The sequence below is a fragment of the Papaver somniferum genome, chromosome 5, assembly GCF_003573695.1.
Source record: "Papaver somniferum cultivar HN1 chromosome 5, ASM357369v1, whole genome shotgun sequence".
Lineage (NCBI taxonomy): Eukaryota > Viridiplantae > Streptophyta > Magnoliopsida > Ranunculales > Papaveraceae > Papaver > Papaver somniferum.
The window spans coordinates 114,247,169-114,265,607 of record NC_039362.1 but is presented as its reverse complement, the minus strand read 5'-3'; positions in this window follow the sequence as shown (position 1 = coordinate 114,265,607).

The window sequence follows — 18,439 nt, the reverse complement described above, 5'->3', positions numbered from 1 at the left end:
ATAAAGGTCACACTCTTGCCCTTTTAAGCGACTTTTCTTCTTCTTTTGTTCCAAATGAATCCAAAGTACCTAAAACTCAAAACTAAACATAAGATACATAATTTACAAGAAAACTTTGCAAAGAAAGAATAAACAATAGATAAATATCAAGGTGTTTTATAAACCTATCGGTGTATTTGGTACCCACGTCTTTTCACAATTTGGACGAAGTCCCGGGGTTTTTCTGCTATTGCGGTTTCCTCGTTAACAAAACTTCTGGTTTGTTACATTTTTCTTTTTCCGTATTATATTGTTTATCTTTATAATTGGATTTACACAGGTTTGTACGTATTCAATCTTAGTAGATACATCTACTTAATTGTAATTGATTACGAGACTAGTTTCTTGTAGAATTCGTATCTTGAAAGATTCATAACAAGTTTAATCACTTGGCCGAATCCCGATTGAATTATTTGGATACGGCCTGATTGATCTTTGATATTAATTTTTGAGATCGTCCAAATAATCTGCTTAACAATTAGGTTCACGGACCTTGTGTCTGTATACATACTGATTTAGTAGAGGTTGAAATATTAACTCTACATACATATTTCAAGGATAATTAAGTTGGTCTACTTGTTATTGTATTAAGTTTTTCTACACATGATACTGAACGAAATTGGGTGTATCTGGTATCCCTTGCATTTTCAATTGGTATCAGAGCGGGAAAACATTGTAGACCTAATAACTTTGTTTTTATATTGATCCTTAAAAGCGTACCCCATGGGGAATCGCTTCGGAAAGTTTCTTTCGTTCACCTGTTACGTACACCAGAGTTCCTTAAGGATTCTTCAAAAACTCCGTTTTAGAAAATCATCTTCGATTCTTCTAGAAAGTAGCGATTTTCTCAAGACCTCCATCTTGGAATTGAGTATGAAGAATCTAAAGGAATTTTTTTTGCTCCTCAGGTTTGTACGGTTGACAAGAATACGTCCGACAAGAGTGTTAGGATACGATGTCTTAAAAGATTATCTATTAATCTTTTTAAGAAATGCAACAAAAAAAGATCTATTGAAGAAGATATTTTCTTGGATATTAAAGACACTCTTGTTTTCTTGCACTAGCTTACAATGATCATGAACAAAGATGATTCCTCGCATTGTTCCTACTCTAACATGTTGTGATTCATTTGTGGACAATCCGGGCATGTCAAAAAATCTTGCACTTTCTCAAAAAGGAGAACTGTCAAGATGATGACATCTTCTACTTTTCAAGATACCAAACGTGTTGATCACTTCATACAGGGAACTAAAATTAAAAACAATTGCCTGATCAAGAATTCTAACCCTTTTGATTATGCCTCAGGTACAAGAGATGAAGACTATCATTCTGATATGACTTATGAGCATCTTCTTGCTCACACAACTTCTTTGTAATAAGGAGTAGAATCACCCCATCGTGTATATAGCTTGAGATAGAGCAAGCATCAGATAAGTAATTTTTTATGTGTTTGGTTTTACCTGTGATCTCTCGTATCATTTATTCAATGCTCTGTGTTGCTTATTAATACCTTATGGATAATTTTAGTATAGTTTTTTTTTCTTTGTTTATGTTGAGTTTTACTCCATAATAATGAAATTGTCCATAAATGAGTAAAGTCGTTAGGGGTATCATGATTTATCTAATTTAGGTATTTTGTAGATAAGAATTAGAGTATGTATCAGTTTACTAATCCATCACATTTTAAAAAAAAAAAAATTACTTCATAGTGGTTCGATAACGGTTCAATCCCAACTATGCTTTATAAGGTTCACCAGCTTCCTTATCTTCTCCAACTGTTCACGAACGACTAGAAATAAAAAGCTAGGGTTACAAAACCAACTTCCTTTCTTGTACCTCTTGGTTAAGTTTTTCTCTACAATTTCATGATTAAAGGAAGCTAGAGATTCAATTGAGAAAATGGTTGTCATCCAAGGTGATTTTAAGTAAGTTCTCTTGTTAACCTTCTTCAGTTATACAATTTCAGTAAATCATGGTTAGGCTTGGAGATAGTGGAAAATATAAGAGAAATCCTAAGGAATTGTCTCAAGTTATTAGAAAGCATGGTCACAAGGATATTTGTGAATCTAGTAATTAATCTTCTTATAGAATAGCCTTTGTGAATAATGATTGTTTTAATGCTTATGACAAAATTCTTTCAAGAGGTTTTCTTCTTGAAAAGAAGTTGGTCAAGGATCAATTGCATTATAGAGAACTATCTTGTTTTGAGAAGTATAACCTTGGCGACATCTTTGATGGTCATGGTGAAGGATTTGATGTTCTTACAAGAGTGTTTTATGCAAATGTCCATGATGTTAATTTTGATAAATTCTCTTTCAAAACCATTATTGGAATACAAGTGATTGAAGTGAATAGAGAAGTTTTGAATAACATTACTAATCTTCCTATAAGAGATTTTACCTTTCCTAGACCTAAGAAAAGCCATCTTGTGAGACTATCTCTAATCAACTACGTGGAAGATGTCTAAGTTTGAAAAATTGGAAATTTTCTACCAAGGATCTTTCCATAGCTTTGAAAGATTTTGGAAAAATTGGTATTCGATATCTTTGTCCTTCTACTATTGAGCATGATCGTTGAGGTCGTGAATTTACGAAATTTGTGTACTTTCTTGATATGGGAGATCGTGTCCTTGATGTTTGTGGATGGATAATACAACAAATAGCAACTATGAAACTTTTTATAGGACTTCCTTGACTTTTTTTATAGGATTTGTCAACATTTTGACATTGATCCAATTGGTGTTTTTATTGGGATTCCCATTCCCGTTCTCAAGAATTCACTTAAAAATATGACAGGTAATGATGTCAAACGAAGAAGAAGTCCTTCTCCACCCTCAACCGGTGCTTGTGATCCTATTCCTTTGGAACTTTTACACAAAATTCTTGAAAAGGTTGAAAAAGTAGACAACAAGGTAAAATGTGTATGTGAACAAATGTCTTTACTTGCTACAAAATTTCACGAGATTAAGGATGATTTGGAGAATAGTCAAGCTTCTTGGAGTGATTCGGAGAACGATGATGAAGATGATGCCTAGATCCTTCATGATTTACTAGTTAACTCCTTGTAGGAATTTTTTTCTTATCGTTTAAGAAGGAACACTAGTTTTTGGAGTAGTTTTTATGTGTTACTTTTGGAGTTTGTTTTTATGTGCTGCATTAGCTATTCCAAATATTATCATCTTGCATACTTAAAATTTATTAATTAAATTTTATTTTGTAAGATGACTTGTAATAATTAATCTTCATGGTTATATATCTGTATTGCTTATTTTGTGAGATTTGTTCATTATTATCACTCTTTGGTGATTAGAACATATATCTCATATTTTCTCATAGGTTAAGCTCTTTCAATCTTGCAAAAGAGGAGTAAACTATTTTGAGAATGGCAGTTTTTGATCTCTCCATGATTATACTTTTTGTGAATACACTGCTACAGGATTTCGTAAGATGTTCTTTAGGGGTCGACTTACTTCCTTGATTGTGTCGCCACCATGAAATTAGTGGTGAACTTTAATCTCTATGTTCGTACATGTCTAGAGAAGTTATAATTATTATGTTGAGTCATATCACACTAATTGTTCTCCTGTTCGTAACTGGCGCAGAAAATAGTTTGTGTTGATGATTTTTCTCACGAAAATATTGTATCTTAGTTTCTATAACATTAAGATTGCTATTTTTAACTTATTTGTTCGTAACTGGCGAGGAGACATAAAAATATTGGGTACAAATTTATTTTGTTCGTAACTGGCGAATAAATTTGAAGTCCATGAAAATCCTTCTCTTGTGATTAGAGTAAAAGTCGCGCTGTCGTTCTTTCGGGAATGGCATAAATGGGGGAGATTTATTTTGAACTTGTGCTTAATGGTAATATATTTATGGAGAGTGCTGATGTGGATTTGTAGGAGATGCTTGTGCCTTATGTCTCCTTGACGCAAACCGAGATTTGTTGGTTGAAATCGTCTAAACTAAAGGTTGGTATGTGTTCTCTAGTCTTGAAACTTTTTTGATTAATTCATGATTATCCTGATTTTTTCACCTTTTCCAATTTTGTTGACAAAAAGAGGGAGAATTATTAAGTAGTATCTTATTACATTACATATGGATTTACGGAGTATCATGTAAGGGGGAGTGAATTATTATCTATAGTTTTTACCTATTGTGCAAAAGTAGTATGTATTGACTAAGGGGGAGAACATATCACCGTAGTATTGCTTCAAAATTGTGGTGCAATTGAATTTTGAGGAAGGTAACAATACTATGTTTCTGTAGAAAGACCAATGAGTAGAGCGTGTTTACCTCATTCTATAAAATCTCTTTACGAATACTCTCATAAGTTGTTGTCGCTACGATTTTTTTTTTTTTTTGCTAAGTCCAATGGTTTATTAAAGCTAAAAAAAAACGTAATTACAAGGAGGGCTCAAGTCCCCCACCCCCATAAACCAAAGGGGTGAAAAAATAACAGCAAAATAGCACTAAAAGCTCATAAAAAATCTCTTCAACACAAATAAATAACAAAAAGAGAAATTATAGGAAATTAAAAACGTTTGCACCCCTTATTTCCCACTCTAAAATTCCTCTTCTTAGGATGGAGACCTGAAAAAATTATGCTATAAGATCAGAGTTCCCATAAATATCCCTATACTCATCTTCATAAACATCATCATCTTATGCTTCATCCGAAGCATAATTACCAGGAACAAGTTTAATAGGAGTTGGAACTTTTTTGTTTGTTGAAACTCTTTCCATCAACTCCTTCTTTTACTTAAAATAACCTTTTCTATAGGCTGGACTTCTAATGAAGTTAGTCCGAACCTCATCATTCTTAATATTACCTACCTCTTCAAGATCCTCCTTGGTGAGAATATTGTCTTCCTTTTTTTTCCTTATACCCTCTAATCTGTCAAGAAAAGCAGTCTTCTTTTCTGCCTCCACTACACTTGTTTCAATTGAATGCTCAACTGAACTTGTAGGATTCTCCAAATCCTTGCTATTATTGTTTTTACTATCATCAGTAACCGCACCCCATTCTTTTGAGATTTTAACTTCAGCTACTATACTAGCCACGCCCAAATCAGCATCTTCCTCCTCTAAATTTCCAACACTTTGCTGAACTTCCTCCATATCATCTCTGAATCCAAATTCTGAATTTAGAGCTTCATATTTATTTGAGATAACTATTTCAGATGGTTTGAGCAACTCAACAGTCAAAGGAGTAAAAGAAAATTTGGTTGGTGAAATCTTAGAAGAACTTCAAGTACGAAAAATTCTAGACGTGTGTTGAGGAACCAAGGAAATCAAGCATAGTGGATTGAGCTGAAAAAGTTTATTTATTGTATCCATATGTATTGAATAGTTTTGTCACTAAAATTGACAAAAGGGTTGTTAGTGTATTTCTCGGTTGAACCCACAAGTTTTGCTATCTCAAGCTAGTTGTCAATGTTAGGTGATCAAAGTTGTATCTTGATTTCTAGTTTACTAAGTCAAGTTTCGGATATGTTAGAATTATAGTTGAGTATCAGAGATGACCTTTGGAGACTGAAGATCAATGAAGACATTGGAGAACTTCTGTATCAGGTATGTGAAAACTGAACCATTCTGTTTTACTCACTATACCATCATCCTATCTATTGAGACTATGCCGTATGACTAATAGTAGAGTTACAAGGAAGAAGTTTCTAGTCAAGCTTGTCTTGTGAAAAATCTCGAAATATAATTTAGCAATTAGATATTCAAAGGTTCTATGAATTAATTTGTGGATCAATTAAAAATTGACCATGCAAATGATTTTGTCATTTGGGAATCTTTCAAACATCATAAGAGAGAATATTAACTTACTGATACTTCTACTCAGGGTAGGTTGTTGACCTAGTTCGAAAACCATAGATATCTGAGATACAGAAATACAGGAAGGTTGGGGTACCAATTCGCTAACCACAAGTTCAGTTGGGAACAATTCACGAACCCTGTTGGCAAATTGTGGTCAATTGAATTTAATAAGTTGGATAAATAGACTAGTAGTTGGCGAACCCGGTTCACGAACTGTGGTCAACTGAGTTCGGTAGTCTAGTATGGTTGGCGAACCGGGTTCACGAACCGTAGCACCCTGACTCGTAAAAAATCCTTACGGTTGGCAAACCGTTATAACAACTATCCGTATTATAATGTTTAGCAGATGCTTAAAGACTTATTATTTAATATGTTCAGCATTGCTAGAACTCTCTTAAACACTTCTAAGACTTCATTGATCACTTAAACATTTATGTGTGTGTATAATGATTAATTTCTTAGGTGTGTAAATGAACATCAAATAGCTTTCAGTTCTTTGGATAAATTGCCAAAACAAACAGTCATTGTACACGGTTCCGTAACGGAACCTATGTGTTCAGTCTCCTATTGAATTTAGATGACCTAAAGTGTTTTCTTGATTCTCAAGTTATCTTAGCTTGAATTCTAAGCTAACCCTGGTTTTTGAAAACTACAAATAAAGCATCTCTGTCAATTGAGAAAATCAATCCATGACACTTTGTTCCCTAGTTGATTCTAGAGACATCCTATATTGACCTAGGTTCCTCTGTGAAATGTTATTAGGCCTACGACTAAAAGACTTCACTTTGGGGATTCGTGAATCCCCGTACGACTATCTTTACCTTGATAGTTCGTGAATCTTGATCTTGATTTTCTGTGATTGAGGTTTTCGTAATCTCTTTCAAGAACAATAGTAATCGTAAAGTTCTCTTCGTCTCAGATTTTTTGATTCCTCAAGATATATATCTAAAAACTGATCTTAGTTGATCTTTCGAAGCTTTTTCTTGAGAGGTGGTTAAGAAGCTAGTCTGATCTTCGGGAGTCATTTTGCTAGCTTGTCTATTGCAAACAGATTTTCGCACCTTGATCTTTGATCTAAGCGGAAATCAAATAGGATTATATGTTAGAGGAAGATTGGTATCAAAAGTCTTCACTTTGGCTGAAGCACTCTTAGGATGTAAAGGACGTCATCTAAGGGAATCAAGTCCGTAGAACCTTGCGAGGTTCAAGAGACCTAAGGAGCACGACTGTAACTGAATAGTTTGTAGAGTGGATTCGGTCTTTACTACATTTCAGTCTGAAGTAGGCTAGTGTCTATAGAGGCTTAATATAATGTGGTGCTCAATATGGACGAGGTCCCGAGGTTTTTCTGCTATTACGGTTTCCTCGTTAACAAAATTTCCGGTGTCTTGTGTTTTTCCTTTTCCGCATGATATTGTTTATCTTTATAATTGGTTTTTCATAGGTTTGTATGTATCCAATGTTAGTAGATACATCCACTTAATTGTAATCGATTACTGTTAGAGCACTGCTCGGTCAAACTCGGAAGCGTTGTTATCTCAAGCTTGTTTGTCAAGTTCAGTTGATCAAAACTATATACTTGATTTCTAGTCTACTTATAGTTGTGTCTCGGATTATGATAGAAATGTGTAATTGAGCTTTAGACTTCACGGCATTCACCAATTGAAGAAAAAGATATAGTGAAGAGCTTGGAGGAACTTCATCAACAAAAGGTATGTGGAGACTAAAACTTATCTATCACTCACAAGTATATTCTAGTCTATCTTCTAAAGAGACTAAGTCGTATAGCTATATAGACTTTTATATTATACACAATTGAAATTTCGAGCCGAGCTTATCTCATTTATATTTCTCAAAATATGTGTTGGAAGCTTTTAGAGTTAGCTTAAACTTCATCATCTACTTGACGAGTTTAGTTGTAGACAGTTTATTTGGTGGAACCTAAATATTAAGTCAAGATGAGCACGTGAAAATTATCTTGAACATCTTACATTGATGTTAACTTGGGAAGTTTCGTATTGATCGATTAATTACTTGAAACTTACTTGACGCTAGTGGTATGTGTAAGATTACCATTGTTGTTTTGTAAGGATGTTTAGAGTTTGGAACTACTACCGATGTCTGGATATAACACAGGTTGTATACTAACTGTGAAGCTCTAGTTCAGGTCCATAACTCGTGTTTTTGAACTATGTTAATTTGCGAACGGATTTACCTATGAAAAGGTCCAAAACTGTACTTCACGTATTTTGTTTGCGAACAGCTAGACAAGGCTAACTCCGGAACTGTGGTTCGCGTACTCTGTTTGCGAACATAGTGATAAGGTTCTAAAATCAGTAAGTATGACTTTTCATACTCATGAACTCAGGTTCGTTTGCGAACTAAAGTCCCAGGAACTTTTGAAAATGCGGGGGTACCACAACCACACCAAACAATTCGTTTGGCAATCTGAGAGGACTTACTCAAATATACTTTCTAGAGAATCCATTAGACAGTCAGACTCAATCTAGAGAAAAGTATATATGAAAGTTTATATCTCTAACTCTCAATTCAATCTGCAATCAACAAATAGAAATTTGCGAGACCGATTGAATATAAGAGGAGTAAACTTGAACGGTACCAAAGACCAATGTTTAAGGATCAATCAATCTCAATTAACAACCAAAGGTTGGATTTCCTAATTGATCGATACAATGCACAACCTGTGATACTTCAATTATATAACAAAATATAATGCGGAAAAGAAATAACACAGACACCAGCATTTTGTTAACGAGGAAACTGCAAATGCAGAAAAACCCCGGGACCTAGTCCAGCTTTGAATACCACATTGTATTAAGCCACTACAGACACTAGCCTACTACCAATAAACTACAGACTGGACTGTAGTTGAACTCTAATCAATCTCACACTGATTCAAGGTACAGTTGCGTCCCTTACGTCTCTGATCCCAGCAGGATACTACACACTTGATTTCCTTAGCTGATCTCACCCACGACCAAGAGTTGTTACGACCCAAAGTTGAAGACTTGATAAACAAATCTATCTCACACAGAAAGGTCTATATGATGAATAGATCTGTCTCCCACAGAAATACCCAAGAGTTTTTGTTCCGTCTTTTGATAAATCAAGGTGAACAGGAACCAACTGATAAACCAGTCTTATATTCCCAAAGAACAGCCTAGTATTATCAATCACCTCACAATAATCTTAATTGACTAGCGAAACAAGATATTATGGAATCACAAACGATGAGACGAAGATGTTTGTGATTACTTTTTATCTTTCCTATCAGAGATATTAATCTCGAGCTAATTATTCCAATTGTACTTAACACGATAGAAACAACAAGATCAGATCACACAACTACAGAGAAAATAGTTGGGTCTGGCTTCACAATCCCAATGAAGTCTTCAATTCGTTAACCTACGGGGTCTCGAGAGAAACCTAAGGTTAAAGGAGAATCGACTCTAGTTATGCAACTAGTAACACACAAAAGTGTGGATATTAGGTTTCCCATTTGCTAGAGTTCTTCTTTATATAGTTTTCAAATCAGGGTTTGCAATCCAAGTTACCTTGGTAACAAAGCATTCAATATTCACCGTTAGATGAAAAACCTGATTCAACCAAGCTAATATCTTTCAACTGTTAGATCAAACTTAGCTTGTTACATAAAAATGAAATGTACCCTCATTTAGGTTTATGTAACCGTACCTAAACGTGTACACCATGTTGGCTCAACAATAGTTAACCGAAGTTAGCCATATGATGACTCTTATATCAACCTTGTTCATCTTAACCATAACTAGTTTAAATGACTCAAATGAAACTAGTTAAAGAGTTTTTCAATTTCTATATCCTCATAGAATTATAAAAGAACACAATTGAAGCAAAATCTGTTTGATTCACTCAAATCAATTCATGAACATCATATCCATGGTTTGCAAAGATTGAATTCCTTATTTTATAAATGTTTAAGTTCATGAACATAACCGATTTTAGAACTTTAACCTTCAAGTATGCAAACGGGTACGCATGCTTGAAATACTTGGACCAAAATTGGGTTTCGCCAGTACGCAAACGGGTATGCGAACTTCCAATCCCAGCAGAAATATTCGGACATGAACCTTACACCAGTACGCGAACGGGTGCGCATACTTAGGTTCCCGGATTTCTCAATCCAACATGTACGCGTATGGGTACGCATACTATGGTTCCCGGACATGGATTACATATGTGCAAGAGTACACAACATGACATATCCAATAATGGTTAAGTGTTCGAAACTCTTATTCAATCATTGAAACTTTCTTAGAGGATGACAATAGCCATTTTCACACACTATTAGCATCAAAGCAATTTTCAAGTTATTGAAATAATCATAACGAAACATTCCAAGTCTACACCAAATGATTGTATCACACAAACCATGTAATATATTACTCGACAATTTTCACATGATCATCTTTTGACTTGCGTCAAGAATATAAGATGAACTTGGTCGAAGCGAAAGCTTGCCAACACATATTCGGAGAAATATGTAAGTTAGTTAAACTCAGCTCGAAATCTCAAATGTGTATAATAGAAAACTATATCGTAATACGACTATGTGTCAATATAGGAGATTTAGTAGAAATAGAATTTCCAAGTGATAGATGAGTTTCAGTCTCCACATACCTTTTGTTGATGAAGTTCCACAAGCTCCCCTTTTTAGTTCTTCGTCTTCAAATGATGAACGTCGTGAAGTCTAAGGCTCAACTACATAATTTATGTCCTAGTCCGAGACATCTATAAGTAGACTAGAAATCAAGACTTATAATTTTGATCACTAACATTGACAAACATGCTTGAGATAGCAACACATGCGAGTTCGACCGAGCAGTGCTCTAACAATCTCCCCCTTTGTCAATTTTAGTGACAAAACTATCAATACATATGGATTACAAAATAAATAACACTTTGTAGCTTCTCATCCAAATGCTTGATCTCCTTGGCATCTTCAACACGAATCGAAATCTTCATCACTTCCAAGTACTCCATGATTCTAAACGTGTTCAACTCAGCATCACAGTTGTTGAAGATCCGTAGTGATAACAATGAGAAAACAAATGCTCTCAATCATTGTTATACAGTATCATAGTATTGTTACACAGCATCAAAGTTCAATTGTATCACAACTTTGACAACAATATTATGGTGATATACATCACTCCCCCTTGGTCAATACTTCATCTCGACAAGAAAACCACTCCCCCTGACATAATGATCCGTAAACCATATGTATTTGTAATATGAAACTACACATTAATTCTCCCCCTTTTTGTCAATATAAATTGGCAAAGGTACGAAAACTGGTGGGATCCTCATGAAATTTCCATAGAGATACTTCATGACCAAAAGAGAATAACATACCAACTTATTTAGATGCAATCATATAGCCGAAGCTAAATGCATTCATCAAGGAGTTTATAAAGATACAAGATAACTTCTATAATATTCCACAACCGCACTCCCCACAAAGATTTGGAAACTAAGCACAAGTTCAAAAAGAACTCTCCCCCATAAAATGTCATTCCCGAAAGAACAACAAGAGCGACCTTACTTTTACGAGAAAAGAAAGATTTCTTTGGACATAATAAAATCACATGAGAACATGAATTTGTATCCAAAAATCACAATTGAATTAGCCACAAAAATTATCAATTCAATTGGCCATGCTCAACATAAGAGAATTTACGGAGCAACACAGTATATACACAAAGATGTGGAACAGGGAAAGACCAATACTGCGGAATAAACAAAGATTCATTCTATTTTTCATCACTATTCGCACAATGACATATAATAGAGTTAATATTTGTAAACAAAATATTATCCTTTCTTACATCAAAATAATGACATAAAAGGCTTAACTTTTTTATTTAAAAGTTCATTCTATCTTTTCTCAATACTTTCATACCGACATAATAGCGATAACTTTTGAACGAGTATTGGACAGTCAAGGTTCACGGACGTAAACAACATATCCCATAACAATTTGCAATATATGAAACCATAAAGATTAATACTGCAAAAAATCATCTTCCAAATAACTTAGAATTTAAATAAATAAATCTAAAAACATTGAAGATGAAAAAGTTGGACATAGCTATGTGTACTCACAATAATGGCTATTCCAAACCCTAGTTATCCTTCTTAAAAAAAACAAGAATAAAATTCTCATAAGAAGTTTCCTAGACATTGTAGAGCTTTCTCAGGGAATCTACAAAGAATTCCTTCTCATTATTGAAAAAACCATTGATAATGGGATCATTCAATTCCTCCACATCTTCATAAATATCAGTTAACTCATTAAGTTCTCTTTTCAGTTCACGCAGAGTGTTCTTTGTTAGAGACAACATTTGTTCATAGTGAGAAATATCTTCTAAAGATGAAATGATTCGAGATTTTAAATCATTTCTTTTTCCAATGAAATCTTTCACCATAGCCCTAAAGTTATATTATCAGAATGACAAACAGACAATAGGTAGTTGGAGGAAGAACATGGATTATCAACCGTATCCTTCACCTTTCTTTTCCTTAAGGACAGAATCCCCTCACACAAATACACATTGACAGCTTCAACAACATCTCTTTTTGTGGTACCTCTTGTTATAAGAGCCATGGGACTGTATCTTTTAGAGAGAGAAAAGGTAAAGGATAATATTGTTCACAAGTAAACATAAATAGACTCTAGGATATCAAACCCTAAAGAAACTTGAAAAAGTCTCCACGGTTCATGATCCATTATTTATCTCAAAAAAAAATATTTACTTGCTCAAAATAAAATAAATCAATAAACAATTACAAGACTTGAACGACCTTGCGGTAATCCTTATTTCTCAAGTCCAAAATAAGGATACAGTTCATTACTATAAATTAAATAGTAATGGGGTGAACAAAATGTTCACTTCTTGTGTCACAAGGTGACATCTCAAGGTTTGTTGGATGAATAGACTTACCTCGTCTGAATTTGATTCTTTTAGACTTCTTCTCATGCCCAAGCGTCACTGATTGTTTCTCAAGTGTTAGATTCATCCTTTGCATGTCATTTTGAAGTTTGGAAATTCTTTTGTTGTTTCTCTTGAACTTCCAGCACTTTCTCTGAACATGACTTGTACTTCCACAAAAAGGGAAAAACATAAAAGAGATTTTGCTTTGTAGGGATGACTACTGTTTATTAAAACAAGCAAGATCAATTGTTCCAGAGCCGGATGGAACAAATGAGTTAGTTGTGCTCACAGTCTTACTTTTGAACCCTAAACCTTTTGTGTTTCCAAAAGCTTTTTGACCAAACAACATTGCTGAAATTTTGTCTGAGCTTCCGGACAACCTTTGCAGGTCACACTTGAGAGAGTCAATCTCTTTTTATTTTAGAACTAGGGTTCTGGTGAATTCATCATTAAGACAGTCAATCTCAAGAGCTTTCACCTGAAGTGATGATTCAAGTTTCTTCAACATATCTTTCAGTTGAATATTTTCCTGGTGAATTTCTTCATAATTGTCCATGAAATCTAGGATCTTAGTGTCAGACTCGCATTCATAACATGAATTTGAGTTAATGGGAACTTCTGTTGATAAGGCTGAAAGTTCTATACATACATCGGCAGTATGTAAGGCATTAGGACACTAAGATGCTTTCTCTTGAACTGAATCATCAGAAGCAATAGAGAGAGATTACAATCTCTCGGATATTTTTCTTTTCTTCACAATATCCTTGATATTTTGTGTAATCAGTGATCTCTTAGGATCAAGGTGATTAGAACAACATTCATCAGCCCATGACAAGTTAGAAGCTTAATTTGCAAGGGTCACAACATTGAATGCAGAGGTTCTGACTATGTTCTGATCATGATCAAGTATTTTAATATTTCCAATAAGAGTATTTCTGGAAAGAGTATCAAGGTTATTTCCCTCAACGATGGCATGCTTCTTAGAGTCAGATCTAGATGGCAGCGGTCTGAGAATTTTCATCACAATATCCTTTTCAGTAATAGTCTTACCCAATGCAAAAGATGCATTAACAATTTCAGACACTTTGTGATTAAATTCATCAAATGAATCTTCATCTTCCATACAAAGGTTTTCCCAATCAGAATTTAGGTTTTGCAGCCTAGATTCCTTTTCACAGGTATTCCCTTCAAATACGGTTTTTAAGATATCCCAAGTATCTTTAGACCGAGTGCATGTAGTCACATGGTGCTGAAGATTTGGGGTAATGGCATGAATGTTGGCGTTCAAACCGTCAGAATTTTGCTTTGCAGCAAGAATCTCAGCAGGGTCATATGCACCAATATACTTTGGAACGGTCACATCTCCTACTGCAACAACGGGAGCATCATAGCCATTAACTACATAAACCCATGATTGAAAATCACGCGCTTGAATAAAGGCACGCATAACAATTTTCCACCATAAGTAATTTGAGCCATCGAAGACTGGTGGTACGTTTATAGAGATAACACTTATGTCCATATCAGATTGCTGGAAACACATACTTATAAGGTCTTTAATGTGTTTGCATGCTCTAATACCAATTGAAAATGCGGGGGTACAACAACCACACCCAACAATTCATTTGGAAATCTGAGAGGACTTACTGAAATATACTTTCTAGAGAATTAACTAGACAGTCAGACTCACTCTAGAGAAAAGTATATACGACATTTTATATCTCTAACACTCAATTCAATATGCAATCAGCAAATAGAAATTTGCGAGCCCGATTGAATATAGGAGGAGTAAACTTGAACTGTACCAAAGACCAATGTTTAAGGATCAATCAATCTCAACGCACAACCTGTGATATTTCAATTATATAAAAAAAAATATAATGCGGAAAATAAATAACACAGACACCAGAATTTTGTTAACGAGGAAACCGCAAATGCAGAAAAACCCCGGGACCTAGTCCAGCTTTGAACACCACACTGTATTAAGCCGCTACAAACACTAGCCTACTACCAATGAACTTCAGACTGGACTGTAGTTGAACCCTAATCAATCTCACATTGATTCAAGGTATAGTTGCGTTCCTTACGTCTCTGATCCCAGCAAGATACTATGCACTTGATTCCCTTAGCTGATCTCACCCACAACCAAGAGTTGCTACGATCGAAAGTCGAAGACTTGATAAATAAATCTGTCTCATACAGAAAAGTCTATAGAATGAATAAATCTGTCTCCCACAGAAAAACCCAGAGTTTTTGTTCCGTCTTTTGATAAATCAAGGTGAACAAGAACCAATTGATAAACCGGTCTTATATTCCCGAAGAACAGCCTAGTATTATCAATAACCTCACAATAATATTAATCGACTAGCGAAACAAGATACTGTGGAATCACAAACGATGAGACGAAGATGTTTGTGATTACTTTTTATCTTTCCTATCAGAGATATTAATCTCGAGCCAATTATTCCAATTGTACTCAACACGATAGAAACAACAAGATCAGATCATGCAGCTACATAGAAAATAGTTGCGTCTGGCTTCACAATCCCAATGAAGACTTCAAGTCGTTAACCTACGGTGTCTCGAGAGAAACCTAAGGTTAAAGGAGAATCGACTCTAGTTATGTAACTAGTAACACACACAAGTCTGGGGATTAGGTTCCCAGTTGCTAGAGTTCTCCTTTATATAGTTTTAAAATCAGGGTTTGCAATCCAAGTTACCTTGGTAACAAAGCATTCAATATTCAATGTTAGATGAAAAACCTGATTCAACCAAGCTAATATCTTTCAACCGTTAGATCGAACTTAGATTGTTACATACAAATGAAATGTACCCTGATTTAGGTTTATGTCACCGTAAACGTGTACACCATGTTGGCTCAACAATAGTTAACCGAAGCTAGCCATATGACCACTCTCATATCGACGTTGTTCATCTTAACCATAACTAGTTCAAATGACTCAAATGAAACTAGTTAAAGAGTTGTTCAATTTCTATATTCTCATAGAATTATACAAGAACAAAATTAAAGCAAAATCGGTTTGATTCACTCGAATCAATTCATAAACATCATAGCCATGGTTTGCAAAGATTGCATTCCTTATTTTATAAATGTTTAAGTTCATGAACATAACCGATTTTAGAACTTTAAGCTTTAAGTATGCAAACGGGTACGCATACTTGAAATACTCGGACCAAAATTGGTTTGCGCCAGTACGAAAATAGGTACGCGAACTTCCAATTCCAGCTGAAATATTCGGACATGAAGCTTACGCCAGTACGCGAACGGGTACGCATACTTAGGTTCCCGGATTTCTCAAGCCAATAGGTGCGCGTACGGGTACGCATACTATAGTTCCCGGACATGGATTACGTATGTGCAAGAGTACACAACATGACATATCCAATAATGGTTAAGTGTTTTAAACTCTTGTTTCAATCATTGAAACTTTCTTAGAGGATGACAATAGCCCACACACTATTAGCATCGAGGCAATTTTCAAGTTATTGAAATAATCATAACGAAACATTCCAAGTCTACACCAAATGATTGTATCACACAAACCATGTAAGATGTTACTCCGCAATTTTCACATGATCATCTTTTGACTTGCATCAAGAATATAAAATGAACTTGGGCGAAGCGAAAGCTTTCCAACACATATTCCGAAAAATATATAAGCGAGTTAAACTCAGCTCGAATCTCAAATGTATATAATAGAAAACTATATCGTAATACGAGTTATATCTCAATATAGGAGATATAGTAGAAATAGACTTTCCAAGTGATAGATGAGTTTCAGTCTCCACATACCTTTTGTTGATGAAGTTCCACAAGCTCCCCTTAGTAGTTCTTCGTCTTCAAATGATGAACGTCGTGAAGTCTAAGGCTCAACTACACAATCTATGTCCTAGTCCGAGACATCTATAAATAGACTAGAAATCAAGACTTATGGTTTTGATCACTAACATTGACAAACATGCTTGAGATAGCAACGCATGCGAGTTCGACCGAGCAGTGCTCTAACAACTTTAATGAAATAAGGTATGCGAACTTGTTTTGAAAACCGTGGCATTATGTTCATGAATTGGTTCTTGTATAAGTAATTTGTATAGTTATAAACCAAACCGAATATGTTTCAAATAGTTCATATATATATATATCTATGAGATGATGAATATTTGAACAACTCTCTTGAAACACGTTAAGATTCATTTGATTATGTATCATGATCAATTGATCATCATATTTGATCTAGAAGTGTTAGATGAATATGGCTAGACTATAAGTGTTCATGTGGCTAACTTCGGTTAACTGTTATTGAGCCAACAGGTTATACATGTTTAGGTATGGTTAATCCATATCTAAATATGTGTATATTTAATTTGTGTGCATCAAGCTAATATCATCTAACGATGGAGATTGATTGCTTAATTTCTAAGCAGACTTAGCTTGAACCTTAAATCAGGAGTTCATCTAACAGTGAATATAAATTGCTTTGTTACTAAGCTATCTTGGCTTTGATTGTAACCAACCATGATTTGAAAGACTATATAAGGGAGAACTCTAGCATCCAGGAAACCTAATCCCGATACTCTCGTGTGTCCTAGCTGCAAACTAGAGTCGGTTCTTCATTAACCTAGGTTTTCCAAAACCATTATTAGGTTAACGACTTGAAGACTTCATTTGAGATTCGTGAAGCCAGATCTAACTATTTTATTTATAGATGTGTATTCTGATCTTACTTTTTCTATAGTATTGAGTTTTATCTTCTCTAAGATTTACTCGAGATTTATGTCCGATAGGTAAGATGTAAAAAGTAATCACAACAGTTGTTCGTCTCAGACTCTTGTGATTCCGCAATGATTTCTTATGTTAATCAGTTAGGTTATTGTGAGGTGACTAATATTTATAGGCTGCTCTTCGGGAGTATAAGACCGTATTATTACTTGAGTTTCATGTTCACCTTGATTTATCTAAAGAGGGAAACAAAACCATAATAGGCATATCTGTGAGAGACATATTTGTTTATAAGTCTTCGACTTTGGGTCGTAGAAACTCTTAGTTATGGGTGGGATCATCTAAGGGAATCAAGTGCGCAGAGTTCTGCTGGGATTCAAGAAGCGTATGGAACGCTATTATACCTTAATCGGTGTGAGACTTGGTTAGGGATCAACTACATTCCATTCCGAAGTTAAATTGTAGTAGGCTAGAGTCTTTATCGTCTTAATACAGTGTGGTGTTCAAATCTGGACTAGGTCTTGGGGTGTCTCTACATCTGCGGTTTCTTCGTTAACAAAATTTCTGGTGCCTGTGTTATTTCTTCTCCGTATTTTATTTTTTTATATAATTGAAATATCACAGGTTGTGAGTAATTCAATCACAGTTTATAAATTCGACCTTGTTTGTTGGATATGACTTGATTGACACTCGACCATTGGTCTTTGGTACCATCCGAGTTATTCTCATATCAATCAGTCTCATGGATTTCTATATAGTTAATTTAATGATTGAATTGAGAAATAGATAAAGCCCATTGATACATTTCTTGATTGAGTCTCGCTTTTAAGTTGGTAGTCTCG